General features: G+C 52.4%; 1 long non-coding RNA gene and 1 pseudogene across 1 annotated transcript; both read left to right on the top strand.

Moving 5' to 3' along the window:
• The first annotated feature begins 7,749 nt into the window (after nt 1-7,749).
• LOC108648837 lies at nt 7,750-9,490 on the top strand. Its single transcript, XR_001925304.2, has 2 exons — nt 7,750-8,363; nt 9,260-9,490. It is a non-coding gene; the product is annotated as an uncharacterized LOC108648837 (long non-coding RNA).
• A 4,643-nt stretch (nt 9,491-14,133) lies between these two features.
• LOC101734758 lies at nt 14,134-15,226 on the top strand (annotated as a pseudogene).
• Nucleotides 15,227-15,829: the final 603 nt, after the last annotated feature.

Genomic DNA, 15,829 nt, shown 5'->3' with positions numbered 1-15,829 from the left:
CGGGCCTACACACCTCTGGCCCTCAACATCGGGCCTCTCCACCTCTGGCCCTCAACATCGGGTCTCCACACCTCTGGTCCTCAACATCGGGCCTCCCCACCTCTGGCCCTCAACATCGGGCCTCCACACCTCGGGCCCTCAACATCGGCCCTCCCCACCTCTGGCCCTCAACATCGGGCCTCCACACCTCTGGCCCTCAACATCGGGCCTCCCCACCTCTGGCCCTCAACATCGGGCCTCCACACCTCTGGCCCTCAACATCGGCCCTCCACACCTCGGGCCCTCAACATCGGCCCTCCCCACCTCGGGCCCTCAACATCGGGCCTCCACACCTCTTGCCCTCAACATCAGGCCTCCCCACCTCTTGCCCTCAACATCGGGCCTCCCCACCTCGGGCCCTCAACATCGGCCCTCCCCACCTCGGGCCCTCAACATCGGGCCTCCACACCTCTTGCCCTCAACATCGGGCCTCCACACCTCTTGCCCTCAACATCGTACCTCCACACCTCTTGCCCTCAACATCGGGCCTCCCCACCTCTAGCCCTCAACATCGGGCCTCCACACCTCTGGCCCTCAACATCGGGCCTCAACACCTCTGGCCCTCAACATCGGGCCTCCACACCTCTGGCCCTCAACATCAGGCCTCCACATCTTGGGCCCTCAACATCGACCCTCCACACCTCTTGCCCTCAACATCGGCCCTCCCCACCTCGGGCCCTCAACATCGGGCCTCCCCACCTCTGGCCCTCAACATCGGGCCTCCACACCTCTTGCCCTCAACATCAGGCCTCCCCACCTCTTGCCCTCAACATCGGGCCTCCCCACCTCTGGCCCTCAACATCGGGCCTCCACACCTCTTGCCCTCAACATCAGGCCTCCCCACCTCTTGCCCTCAACATCGGGCCTCCCCACCTCGGGCCCTCAACATCGGCCCTCCCCACCTCGGGCCCTCAACATCGGGCCTCCACACCTCTTGCCCTCAACATCGGGCCTCCACACCTCTTGCCCTCAACATCGTACCTCCACACCTCTTGCCCTCAACATCGGGCCTCCCCACCTCTAGCCCTCAACATCGGGGCCTCCCCACCTCTGGCCCTCAACATCGCCCCCCCCACCTCGGGCCCTCAACATCGGCCCTCCCCACCTCGGGCCCTCAACATCGGGCCTCCACACCTCTTGCCCTCAACATCGGGCCTCCACACCTCTTGCCCTCAACATCGGGCCTCCCCACCTCTGGCCCTCAACATCGGGCCTCCCCACCTCTTGCCCTCAACATCGGGCCTCCACACCTCTTGCCCTCAACATCGGGCCCGATGTTGAGGGCCAGAGGTGTGTAGGCCCGATGTTGAGGGCCCGAGGTGTGGAGACCCGATGTTGAGGGCCCGAGGTGTGGAGACCCGATGTTGAGGGCCAGAGGTGGGGAGGCCCGATGTTGAGGGCAAGAGGTGTGGAGGCCCGATGTTGAGGGCAAGAGGTGTGGAGGCCCGATGTTGAGGGCTAGAGGTGTGGAGGCCCGATGTTGAGGGCCCGAGATGGGGAGGGCCGATGTTGAGGGCCCGAGGTGGGGAGGGCCGATGTTGAGGGCCCGAAGTGTGGAGGGCCGATGTTGAGGGCAAGAGGTGTGGAGGCCCGATGTTGAGGGCCCAAGATGTGGAGGCCTGATGTTGAGGGCCAGAGGTGTGGAGGCCCGATGTTGAGGGCCCGAGGTGGGGAGGCCCGATGTTGAGGGCCAGAGGTGGGGAGGCCCCGATGTTGAGGGCTAGAGGTGGGGAGGCCCGATGTTGAGGGCCAGAGGTGTGGAGACCCGATGTTGAGGGCCAGAGGTGGGGAGGCCCGATGTTGAGGGCCAGAGGTGTGGAGGCCCGATGTTGAGGGCCACAGGTGTGGAGGCCCGATGTTGAGGGCCACAGGTGTGGAGGCCCGATGTTGAGGGCCAGAGGTGTGGAGGCCCGATGTTGAGGGCCAGAGGTGTGGAGGCCCGATGTTGAGGGCCAGAGGTGTGGAGGCCCGATGTTGAGGGCTAGAGGTGGGGAGGCCCGATGTTGAGGGCAAGAGGTGTGGAGGCCCGATGTTGAGGGCAAGAGGTGTGGAGGCCCGATGTTGAGGGCAAGAGGTGGGGAGGCCCGATGTTGAGGACCAGAGGTGTGGAGACCCGATGTTGAGGGCCAGAGGTGGGGAGGGCCGATGTTGAGGGCCCGAGGTGTGGAGGCCCGATGTTGAGGGCCAGAGGTGGGGAGGCCCGATGTTGAGGACCAGAGGTGTGGAGGCCCGATGTTGAGGGCCCGAGGTGGGGAGGCCCGATGTTGAGGGCCAGAGGTGGGGAGGCCCCGATTTGAGGGCCAGAGGTGGGGAGGGCCGATATTGAGGGCCCGAGGTGTGGAGGCCCGATGTTGAGGGCCAGAGGTGGGGAGGCCCGATGTTGAGGACCAGAGGTGTGGAGACCCGATGTTGAGGGCCAGAGGTGGAGAGGCCCGATGTTGAGGGCCAGAGGTGTGTAGGCCCGATGTTGAGGGCCCGAGGTGTGGAGACCCGATGTTGAGGGCCAGAGGGCCACACCTCTGGCCCTCAACATCGGCCCTCCCTACCTCGGGCCCTCAACATCGGGCCTCCACACCTCTTGCCCTCAACATCGGGCCTCCACACCTCTTGCCCTCAACATCGGGCCTCCCCACCTCTGGCCCTCAACATCGGGTCTCCACACCTCGGGCCCTCAACATCGGGCCTACACACCTCTGGCCCTCAACATCGGGCCTCTCCACCTCTGGCCCTCAACATCGGGTCTCCACACCTCTGGTCCTCAACATCGGGCCTCCCCACCTCTGGCCCTCAACATCGGGCCTCCACACCTCTGGCCGTCAACATCGGCCCTCCCCACCTCTGGCCCTCAACATCGGGCCTCCACACCTCTGGCCTTCAACATCGGGCCTCCCCACCTCTGGCCCTCAACATCGGGCCTCCACACCTTGGGCCCTCAACATCGGCCCTCCACACCTCGGGCCCTCAACATCGGCCCTCCCCACCTCGGGCCCTCAACATCGGGCCTCCACACCTCTTGCCCTCAACATCCGGCCTCCCCACCTCTTGCCCTCAACATCGGGCCTCCCCACCTCGGGCCCTCAACATCGGCCCTCCCCACCTCGGGCCCTCAACATCGGGCCTCCACACCTCTTGCCCTCAACATCGGGCCTCCACACCTCTTGACCTCAACATCGTGCCTCCACACCTCTTGCCCTCAACATCGGGCCTCCCCACCTCTAGCCCTCAACATCGGGACTCCACACCTCTGGCCCTCAACATCGGGCCTCAACACCTCTGGCCCTCAACATCGGGCCTCCACACCTCTGGCCCTCAACATCAGGCCTCCACACCTTGGGCCCTCAACATCGGCCCTCCCCACCTCGGGCCCTCAACATCGGGCCTCCACACCTCTTGCCCTCAACATCGGGCCTCCACACCTCTTGCCCTCAACATCGGGCCTCCCCACCTCTGGCCCTCAACATCGGGTCTCCACACCTCGGGCCCTCAACATCGGGCCTACACACCTCTGGCCCTCAACATCGGGCCTCCACACCTCGGGCCCTCAACATCGGCCCTCTCCACCTCTGGCCCTCAACATCGGGCCTCCACACCTCTGGCCTTCAACATCGGGCCTCCCCACCTCTGGCCCTCAACATCGGGCCTCCACACCTCTGGCCCTCAACATCAGGCCTCCACATCTTGGGCCCTCAACATCGACCCTCCACACCTCGGGCCCTCAACATCGGCCCTCCCCACCTCAGGCCCTCAACATCGGGCCTCCACACCTCTTGCCCTCAACATCGGGCCTCCACACCTCTTGCCCTCAACATCGGGCCTCCCCACCTCTGGCCCTCAACATCGGGTCTCCACACCTCTGGTCCTCAACATCGGGCCTCCCCACCTCTGGCCCTCAACATCGGGCCTCCACACCTCGGGCCCTCAACATCGGCCCTCCCCACCTCTGGCCCTCAACATCGGGCCTCCACACCTCTGGCCTTCAACATCGGGCCTCCCCACCTCTGGCCCTCAACATCGGGCCTCCACACCTCTGGCCCTCAACATCGGCCCTCCACACCTCGGGCCCTCAACATCGGCCCTCCCCACCTCGGGCCCTCAACATCGGGCCTCCACACCTCTTGCCCTCAACATCAGGCCTCCCCACCTCTTGCCCTCAACATCGGCCCTCCCCACCTCGGGCCCTCAACATCGGCCCTCCCCACCTCGGGCCCTCAACATCGGGCCTCCACACCTCTTGCCCTCAACATCGGGCCTCCACACCTCTTGCCCTCAACATCGGGCCTCCACACCTCTTGCCTTCAACATCGGGCCTCCCCACCTCTAGCCCTCAACATCGGGACTCCACACCTCTGGCCCTCAACATCGGGCCTCCACACCTCTGGCCCTCAACATCGGGCCTCCACACCTCTGGCCCTCAACATCGGGCCTCCACACCTCTGGCCCTCAACATCGGGCCTCCCCACCTCTGGCCCTCAACATCGGGCCTCCACACCTCTGGCCCTCAACATCGGCCCTCCACACCTCGGGCCCTCAACATCGGCCCTCCCCACCTCGGGCCCTCAACATCGGGCCTCCACACCTCTGGCCTTCAACATCGGGCCTCCCCACCTCTGGCCCTCAACATCGGGCCTCCACACCTCTGGCCCTCAACATCAGGCCTCCACATCTCGGGCCCTCAACATCGGCCTTCCACACCTCGGGCCCTCAACATCGGCCCTCCCCACCTCAGGCCCTCAACATCGGGCCTCCACACCTCTTGCCCTCAACATCGGGCCTCCACACCTCTTGCCCTCAACATCGGGCCTCCCCACCTCTGGCCCTCAACATCGGGTCTCCACACCTCTGGTCCTCAACATCGGGCCTCCCCACCTCTGGCCCTCAACATCGGGCCTCCACACCTCGGGCCCTCAACATCGGCCCTCCCCACCTCTGGCCCTCAACATCGGCCCTCCCCACCTCTGGCCCTCAACATCGGGCCTCCACACCTCTGGCCTTCAACATCGGGCCTCCCCACCTCTGGCCCTCAACATCGGGCCTCCACACCTCTGGCCCTCAACATCGGCCCTCCACACCTCGGGCCCTCAACATCGGCCCTCCCCACCTCGGGCCCTCAACATCGGGCCTCCACACCTCTTGCCCTCAACATCAGGCCTCCCCACCTCTTGCCCTCAACATCGGCCCTCCCCACCTCGGGCCCTCAACATCGGCCCTCCCCACCTCGGGCCCTCAACATCGGGCCTCCACACCTCTTGCCCTCAACATCGGGCCTCCACACCTCTTGCCCTCAACATCGGGCCTCCACACCTCTTGCCCTCAACATCGGGCCTCCCCACCTCTAGCCCTCAACATCGGGACTCCACACCTCTTGCCCTCAACATCGGGCCTCCACACCTCTGGCCCTCAACATCGGGCCTCCACACCTCTGGCCCTCAACATCGGGCCTCCACACCTCTGGCCCTCAACATCGGGCCTCCCCACCTCTGGCCCTCAACATCGGGCCTCCACACCTCTGGCCCTCAACATCGGCCCTCCACACCTCGGGCCCTCAACATCGGCCCTCCCCACCTCGGGCCCTCAACATCGGGCCTCCACACCTCTTGCCCTCAACATCAGGCCTCCCCACCTCTTGCCCTCAACTTCGGGCCTCCCCACCTCGGGCCCTCAACATCGGCCCTCCCCACCTCGGGCCCTCAACATCGGGCCTCCACACCTCTTGCCCTCAACATCGGGCCTCCACACCTCTTGCCCTCAACATCGGGCCTCCACACCTCTTGCCCTCAACATCGGGCCTCCACACCTCTTGCCCTCAACATCGGGCCTCCCCACCTCTAGCCCTCAACATCGGGACTCCACACCTCTGGCCCTCAACATCGGGCCTCCACACCTCTGGCCCTCAACATCGGGCCTCCACACCTCTGGCCCTCAACATCGGGCCTCCACACCTGTGGCCCTCAACATCGGGCCTCCACACCTCTGGCCCTCAACATCGGGCCTCCCCACCTCTGGCCCTCAACATCGGGTCTCCACACCTCTGGCCCTCAACATCGGGCCTCCCCACCTCTGGCCCTCAACATCGGGGCCTCCCCACCTCTGGCCCTCAACATCGGGCCTCCCCACCTCGGGCCCTCAACATCGGGCCTCCACACCTCTGGCCCTCAACATCAGGCCTCCACATCTTGGGCCCTCAACATCGACCCTCCACACCTCGGGCCCTCAACATCGGCCCTCCCCACCTCGGGCCCTCAACATCGGCCCTCCCCACCTCGGGCCCTCAACATCGGGCCTCCACACCTCTTGCCCTCAACATCTGGGCCTCCCCACCTCTGGCCCTCAACATCGGGCCTCCACACCTCGGGCCCTCAACATCGGGCCTACACACCTCTGGCCCTCAACATCGGGCCTCCACACCTCTGGCCCTCAACATCGGCCTTCCACACCTTTGGCCCTCCACATCGGCCCTCCACACCGCTGGCCCTCAACATCGGCCCTCTACACCACGGGCCCTCAACATTGGCCCTCACCACCTTGGGCCCTGACTATTGGCCCTCCCAACCTCAGGACCTCACCATTGGTCCTTTCCACCCCAGGCCCAACTCAACAGCCCTCACCACCTCTGGCACTCACCAGTGGTGAAATTGGGACCCGTGGTCCCCGATGCCACCCACACTCTCCCTGTACCAACAATATATGTAAGTGCAGGGAGAGTGGGGGGGTCGGGAACAGGGGAAGGGGGCATCGGGGATCACGGGTCCCTACTTGCCATCTCACCACCTTGGGCCCTCTCTAATGGTCCTAAACACCCTAGGCCCTTGCCAACATCGGCCCTCCACACCTCTGGCTATCAACATCGGCCCTCCCTATCTTTGGTCCTCAACATCGGCCATCCACACCTTAGGCCCTCAACATTGACCCTCCACACCTTGGGCCCTCAACACCTTGGGCCCTCCACATCGGCCCTCCACACCTCGGGCTCTCAACATCGGCCCTCCAGACCTCAGGCCCATCACCATTGGCCCTCCCAACCTCAGGACCTCAGCATTGGCCCTCTCCACCTCAGGCCCAACTCAACAGCCTTCACCACCTCTGGCACTCACCAGTGGTGAAACTTAGGACCCGTGGTCCCCGATGCCACCCACACTCTCCCTGTACCAACAATATATGTAAGTGCAGGGAGAGTGGGGGGGTCGGGAACAGGGGAAGGGGGCATCAGGGATCACGGGTCCCTACTTGCCATCTCACCGCCTTGGTCCCTCTCTAATGGTCCTAAACACCCTAGGCCCTTACCAACATCAGCCCTCCACACCTCGGGCCCTCAACATCGGCCCTCCACACCTCTGGCCCTCAACATCGGCCCTCTCTACCTTTGGCCCTGAACATCGGCCCTCCCTACCTTTGGCCCTCAACATCGGCCCTCCACACCTCGGGCCCTCAACATCGGCCCTCCACACTTCGGGCTCTCAACATCGGCCCTCCACACCTCGGGCCCTCAATATCGGCCCTTCACACCTTAGGGCCCTCACCATTGGCCCTCCCAACCTCAGGACCTCACCATTGGCCCTCTCCACCTCAGGCCCAACTCAACAGCCCTCACCAACTATGGCACTCACCAATGGTGAAACTTAGGACCCGTGGTCCCCGATGCCACCCACACTCTCCTTGTACCAACAATATATGTAAGTGCAGGGAGAGTGGGGGGGGTTGGGAACAGGGTAAGGGGGCATAGGGGATCACGGGTCTCTACTTGCCATCTCACCACCTTGGGCCCTCTCTAATGGTCCTAAACATCCTAGGCCCTTTCCAACAGCGCTCCCTACCTCAGGCCCTATCAAGTGGCCCTCAATTCCCACCTCTTTGCCATGTCACTTGCTCACCTAAGTGGCCACAGGAGTACCCAAGCTTCCATTTGATACTCTGCTTCTTTCCTCCTCACAAAAGGTACTGTGTTGTTATGAGTTTTCTGGAAGTGTGCTGCAACATTGTTTTAATGCATCTCTGTAGTTCTCTCTATGTATTCCTCTTTCTGCATTTCCTGTCTCTACTCGTACTGCGCTGGGGAAATAGCTGACTGAGGTGCCAGATGACCAACAGGGTGTTTGATCAAACTTGTGGTGTGTGATGAATCCATGAGATGATTTCATCTCTCCTGCTGATGCCACAAGCTTTATTGTTGGCACCTCAAAAGCTCACCTTTCAGTGCAATTACATAGGCTATCTGTATCATTCCTTGCTACAATTCTTTCCTTTTTTACATTGTATTGTCTGGTGTCTGAGGATACACAACAGCAGAGATTAAGTAAAAACGCCAACGATTCTGCACCAAAGAAAAGGTATGTAGAATTTATTTTGGTGGAAATTTGGCCTTAGTCAGTCAAAACAGTTTGCAAAATCATTTTCAGCCTTGAACTATTTAGCGGTTTGGTCCCGTATATATTGCCCATCATTTTATTTAGCTATTATCTATTTAGGCTGTAGATAGATATTTAGCAGGTTGTTGTTACTTGTCTTTGAGATTATGATTAGAAAACTAACATTTTTCCCCCTTAATTTCATGCCAAATCCAAATTTCAGGGATTTCTACAAGGTATTGTGTTTAAAATTCCACATGTAGGAAAGCAAGGACTGCGCCTCTAGATAGCTGAAAGTGTGCACTTCCAAAGTTCTCATGGAAATTTTGGTGAGAAGTTTAACCTTTAAATCTGTTATTTTCTTCTCTTAAAGCACACGTTCTACAAAGAATCACATTAGAAACACTGCATGTAGGAAAGCAAGGATGGCACTTATAAATAGCTAAAGGTTTGCACTTCAACACAATATATTGTATGTGGAGGTATCTTTCAGATAAGGAGGCCAAGGAAAAGCACCCCCTTATCTGTAACATACCCCCACAGATTTATGCTACCTGGGGGTGATTAATGCATAGGAATACCTACGCTATAGCCCAGAGGTCAAATGTTATCGCTTACTTAGGTTTTTTTTAAATTGTTATTTCTCTTTCTGAATTTTTTAATTTTATATTTTTTTGCAGTGGGTCTGGTCAGGTGCATTCCTGCTTGGATCTGCACATAGTAGCCTTTGGACTGTGCTTATTTAGACCTCAGTTCATTTTTGTTTCATTTTCTTCATGTCTTGTTTGACTTTCATTTAGTCTTTCATATTTGCCTTGGTTTGAAAACACACTTTAGACTTGCTGATTTACTAATAAAAATTTATATTTTCGTATCAGGCAGAATATCATTATCCAAGAAACAATGGAGTCTTGTGAACTGCACTGAATCAACTCCACACGGAGACCTGGACCAAATAGGCAGCACTTCAACAACATTGTGCTTTACAGTTGGAACAAGTAGGAAGTGGTCCATTAAGACCAGGAAGCCATCTTACACCGCTAATCCCACACAAACCTACAGGGCTGATCTGACTATCCTTATACTAAAATAAAATTTCACTAAAATTACTTCTTTCTCCCTTTGTCTATTTTCATTTCTCTACTTAGTTTTTAACTGCTTTGAATCATTAACCACTAAAAAAGAGAATGGAAAAAAGTTCTGACTGACAGTTATAGCGCATCTAATAACCTAGAGGTGTGTCGTTTCTAGAAATATTTGGAGGCATATTAGTTTTCAGTTCGAATGCGCTAACCTACAGGTTTATCCATTTAGTATGAAAGTGCTTCTCTATTCTTTGGGGGGGGGGGTCTCCTGGATAGGAAAGTGGATTTAGCGTTGTTTAAATGGTATATACCATAAATGGGCCAGACAAAATGACAGAGTACTTAGGAGGTGCTTTAATTTACAAACTCTGGCTTACACAGCATCCTTGGTGTCAGTAGATTTAAATCTACTTAAAGCAATACTGTCATGGGAAAATATGATTTTTCAAAACACAACAGTTAATAGAGCTTCCCCAGCAGAATCCTGCATTTAAATCTGTTTTTCAAAAACACAATCAGATTTTTTATATTTAATTTTGAAATTTCACATGGTGCTAGCCATATTCTTTATTTCCCAGGGTGCCACTTAGAATGCCTCCCAAGTGCCTAAGTTTTACAGGACAGTCCTGATTTTTGCCAGCCAGTCAGCATCCCCAGAATGCCCCTTCAATTCTCAGTTTTCCAGCCAGACCATTGTGAGATGTGAGACTTTGTTTAAATGTATGTAAATCCACTGACTGAAAGAGGTTGTACATCTTTGGGTTACATTTTTGTAGGATGTAGAATATGTTGATCTTTGACAATTTGCAATTGGTCTTTTTTTTTTTAATTATTTGTGTTTTTTTTATTTGTTTCACTTTTTGTTCAGCAGCTATCTGGTTGCTAGGGTTGAAATTACCTTAGCAACCAGGGAGTGGTTTGAATGAAAGACTGGAATATGAATAGGAGGGACCTGATTAAAAAGATACATTGTAAAATGTAACAATGACAATAACATTGTAGCCTCACAATGCAATAGTCTATTGGCTGCTGGGGTCAGTGACCCCCATTTGAAAGCTGAAAAGATTCAGAAGCAAAAGGCAAAAATGAAAAAAAACATATTAAATAAATAATGAAGACCAATTGAAAAGTTGCTTAGAACTGGTCATTTTATAACATACAAGAAGTGAACTTAACCACCCCTTGAAATACTGTTCAACCCAATCACTAATTTATTGCTGTGGGCGAGAGATGTAAATGGATATTGAACAATAATACATATTGGCTGATTCATTTGATGTCATTTTCAGTTAGTTTCTATAAGGAAAAATACTTTTTTATTTCAGCTGTTTTTTCGCACCCATAGACAGCCTGCTGCTTATTTCTCATCTATATCACATTGCCAGTATAGTTTTCCAACATCTCTTGCTTAGTCTCATTTGCTGTTTTTGTTTCTCCCCCATTCATAAATCAACATAAATCCCACATTTTTTTTGGGGGGGGGTGGATAGCGCACCCTCTTTTAAGTAAGCACCCAGAAGTCCTATTCCCTACTAGCAATTGCAACAGTTGATTTTAATGCTGAACACTCTGGGAGACAAAGGCTGCTTAAAGGGCCCAGACTAGATCTTCTTAGACTGCATTTGAACCCATGGAAATTCTGTGCAGATGCTGTATCGATGCTTTATCTCTTCATCTGCAGCTACTCTGCATTTGGTTCTACTAAGTCAGTTGCTAATCTTCTCCAGGAAGATATGGGCAATTGTGGCAACACATTTATTGGGGGGGGAGGTACCGAACCCTCTTTAAAGTAAGCACCCAGAAGTCCTATTTCATATTTCTAAACTACACAATTGACTTTTTTTTGCACAACTGTTCCCTCCTTTCTTATTTTGGTGGTGGGAGGTGGGAGGGTGTTTCCCCTTTAATTAAATAAGTAGCAGGATTTCAGAATACTAGTGTATGAAGCCTAAATGTTCTATGCTCCCTACTCAAACATAACCATAAGGGACTAGAGGCCACAGCTTTATTAAAGGAGAAAGAAAGGTAAAAACTAAGTAAGCTTTATCAGAAAGGTAAATGTAAATACAGCCATAAGTACTCACAGAAACGCTGCACTGACTTCTCTGAAAATTTTTTTCTTGTGTCTGTAATTCCTGTGCCAGAGACACACAGTTTTCTGCTCTCTCCCCTCTCCTGCTCCCCCCTCCCTCAAGAATGCTAAGAACTCACTCCCCCCTTAGGAATGTGGATCTGAGCCAATCAGCAGGAAGCTGACTCATAGTCTAACTAACTGAGCATATTCACTTGGTCTGGGTGTCTGTGCAGGAGTGAGGTATTATGGGAACTTTCTTTGCACAGCTCAGTGTTTTTTCTTCCTGTTTGGCTTCTGATCTTCTGAACAGGTGAAATATGGGGAGACAAATGCGTTCTGTGTTGTTTATTAGTTCAGAGATGCATAGCACTACGTTTCGGACCGCTGGGGTCCTTCCTCTGGTGCAGTATAAAGAACACTAGGTGAACACCTTTTTAAACCCCCCCATTTCTACATGGTACCAATTTGTAGACCTGGCGAAACCTACACCATTGTGATTGAGCCTCCTCACTGAATTTCACATTTTGTGGCACACCAGCTGTATTTTCCTTTTTGACGAAATATGGGGAGACTTAAGGGCACTATTGAGAGAACTGAAGGTATGCCTGCAGCTTGAGATTAACTCTTTATTAGCCTTTCCTTCTCCTTTAAGCAACATTTAGGGGCACATTTATCAACATACGATTGTTTCCGAATACAAAAAATATGTATTTTTTTTAAGTTTTCGTATTGTGCGTATTTTCTGCGTTTTTTTTCCTTAATTTGGTCAACTTTTTCACACTTTGCAACAAATTTTACACGACAAAATCGTATTTCTCATGAGTATGAATGTTTCGGATTCATTAAAGCTTCATTTTTGTAACTTTCCTTGGGCCAGGTTGGAGCTGCAGAGTGTTTTTGGAAGCCTCCCATAGGACTCAATGGGAGGTCCAGACTCAAGCATTGCAGAACATACAGGTATTGGCTCATTTCATCCCCCAGGATCGACCATTCATGTATTATATGCTTGTGAATAAACTGGTGCATGTTCTTCTTCCATGTATATTCTAGCATCTCCTCTCTCTCCTTGTCTGCCACTTTCTGCATTAAGGCAATGAAAAGAGCCATGACCTTTGTCTGCATCTCTTTATTAGTCAACTGAAGAAGCACAAGCAGCCTGTCCACGGTAACTTCCCACCTTACTAACTCTCCATGGTTGGTGTCACTCTGCACTACACTCTCCAGAATAGCCAATGAAAGTTGTGTGATCTCTGAATCCATTAGATTCATGTTGACAAATGTTACAACCTTGTGTATAAATGTTGTACTGAAGGTTTCCCAAGAGACAAAGCCATGCTCCATCAGCTCTGAGATTGCTCTAAGCCTGTGAGCCATTATCTTTCCCAGCTCTTTTTATTCTTCTATAATCTTGGATAAAATGGTGAGACCATCAGGGCTGATGAATTCCTGAGCAAATGTAACATCTCGTGAAAGATCAGCAAGCTTCTTCAGAGATTCAGACTTCACATCTAGGTTTTGGCTTTGTGCTCCATTACTAAGACTGCTGGCCTCCTTGTCCGGGGATGTTGTAAGTCTCAGGATGCTGCCATTTCAGTTTGACTCAGTAATGTATTCTGGGTGTCCATCCACATACTGCAGTGCATAGAGTTCTGAGTTATTAATATTATTATCGCATACATCCTTTAGCACAGCTGACAAAGGTTTGCTCTGATTTAGATCGATAAGCTGTGCATAGGCTCCCATCATCTGTATGGCGATTTTAACTATATTCTTTGGAGGCTCCATGTTCCCTCAGCTTGTATCTGTAACTGATTTCTTGTCAGCCTGTGCAGAAAGGAGAGAGAGAAAGGTGGAGGAGAACAGGAGGGAGGGAGAAAGAGAGGTGGAGACAGAGGGAACTATGGGGTAGAGGAGGGGATTGGAATGGGTTAGAACAAGTCTGCATTCCACTGCTGTTAGCTCTACAGTGGGGTTCCTGGGAGCCAGGGAGATAAGGGCTGGGAAGCAGCCAGTGCAACTAGTTCAACAGCCTTTCCTGCCATAGCTCGGCATCAGTCATTTCCCGGGCATGCGGGTTCCCTGGCCGCCACGTCAAACAGTACAATTGTGAGTCGGAAAACCTTTCTGACTTTGATCCTTCTGTACATGTTTTTGGAAGCCTCCCATAGGACTCAATGGGAGTCCCAGACTCACACATTGCAGAACATACAAGTATTGGCTCATTTCATCCCCCAGGATCGACCATTCGTTTATTATATGCTTGTGAATAAATTGGTGCATGTTCTGGTGCATGTTCTTCTTCCATATATATTCTAGCATCTCCTCTCTCTCCTTGACTCTCACTTTCTGCATTAAGGCAATGAAAAGAGCCATGACCTTTGTCTGCATCTCTTTATTAGTCAACTGAAGAAGCATGCATGAGAAACTGCATGGAACCATGCATGAGAAACTGCATAGATGCTAATGATGCTGACCAGCGGCAACAACTTCAAAGTTTGCGAATTGCAGCATTTCCCCAGGAGGGTGAAGACGGTGCTCACTTTGCGTTAAAGAATTCCGCAAGCTAGGCTTCCTTAACAGTGGAAGTCCTTGACAGGATTTGTGTTTTTCACCTCCCAGACTCCTGGCATTGGATAACATGGTGTACTTTTCTACTAGATGTCCCAATGCTTACAGCAGGTTTGTGCTTGAAAACAGCAGCCGGGAAGATCAGCATGCCTGACCGTTTGCACGAAGCAGCATTCATCTCAGCATGATGTTATGTGACATCCTACGAGTTGGAGAGCTTGCCTCAGAGACTGGGCAAAATTTCCTCACCTTGTTTTATGCACAAGATCACTTTCTGCAGGAGCTCTTCTGTGTTTGTATACAGCTGCTTAACAAAACATGGAAGGAGATGAGGGCAACCCAGGAAGAGTTTGACAAGATTATGAACGAAGTAAAAGAGCAGATATCTAGGAACTTTGCAAATCCTCCCTCATCTGTGGATTCCTTTTGTGGAAGGATCTTCTCCCTAAATTACAGTGAAATTTTGAAACTACATCAGGCAGAAAGGGTGAACCAAGATGAAGTCCTTTCCCCACCAATGATGGAACTGAGAAAGGCGTTAAAAATAGACCTTTTAAGTCTGATAAAACGGCACAGACTTCATTACTTGTGCGAGGGTACCAAGTTTCAAAAGATCAGCAACCGCAGGAGACAAGACAAACTGTGGTCTGACACCTCTCCCCCAAACACAGAGCTATACAATATGGAGACCTGGAAGATAACATTGATAATCCAACAGTGGAAATGCTCCTGGAAAAAATTTCAGTGTCTGATATTAAAGAGATTGCCCACACATGAGAGAAAAAGAAAAACAAAATAAGGAAATTGTGGAAAGGGCATTTTCCATCTGTTATGATGTAGACAGCTGTTTAAACTTCATCGCAGCTACAGATTGAGTTCTTTCTCTGGATCAATGAACTGAATGCCTTGCTGGGTCAGGAAATGACCAGCGAGTATACAAGGAATGACTTGAAGGTCCTTCTAAGTACAGAGCTCAAGCTGAGGCTATTGGACCTGGAGAATATTCCAATACCTGAGCACCCGCCACCCATTCCCCCACGCCCACAGAACTATGACTACTGCTATCAATTCACCTTCATAGAGGCCTGACACTTGTCCGCACACTAATCTGGACACATCCCAAAACAGGTCAGAAACACACTCACACTGTGTAATGATTAGCTTTTCTAAAGGAGCTGCCACAATGTACAGAAGTATTAGCTTTTCTTATAAAAAAAAAATTGTAATTATCTAAAGTTTTTTTATCTAAAATTGTAATTATCTAAAATTGTAATTATCGCTGTTTGCGATCATTCAGTAATGAAAATTTAGTGACTTTCAGATCGCCAATACACTATTATTGTGACTATTTTTCCATAAGCATTTTCATGACATTTCCGATCATCAGAAATTATCGTATCTAATCCGAATTTTACCCATTTCGGGATTCGAACTCGTACTTTGACGAATCTGCCCCTTAGAGTAAGTCACCTCCACCAAATGTGGCCCAGTTAACACACATGAATGTTTTTAAGAGTATCTACCCAGAGCCCCTTGCCCTGCCGCATTCTGCTGCTCTGTGTTCCGATGTATGTTTGGTAACTGTTGCTAGTGACCTCTGGCCTGTTGAAGAATACTGAACCTGTATAACTTAAAAAAGAGAGTTGGGAGGGTGGGAAAAAACACAAAACCAAAAAAGTTCTCTGCCACCTTCCCTCCTATCCTCATCTTTAAAGCCCCTG

Source organism: Xenopus tropicalis, chromosome 9 (assembly GCF_000004195.4).
Source record: "Xenopus tropicalis strain Nigerian chromosome 9, UCB_Xtro_10.0, whole genome shotgun sequence".
Classification (NCBI taxonomy): Eukaryota; Metazoa; Chordata; class Amphibia; order Anura; family Pipidae; genus Xenopus; species Xenopus tropicalis.
Note: the sequence above shows the minus strand (reverse complement) of the source record. Positions and strands in the feature narration are given on the sequence as shown.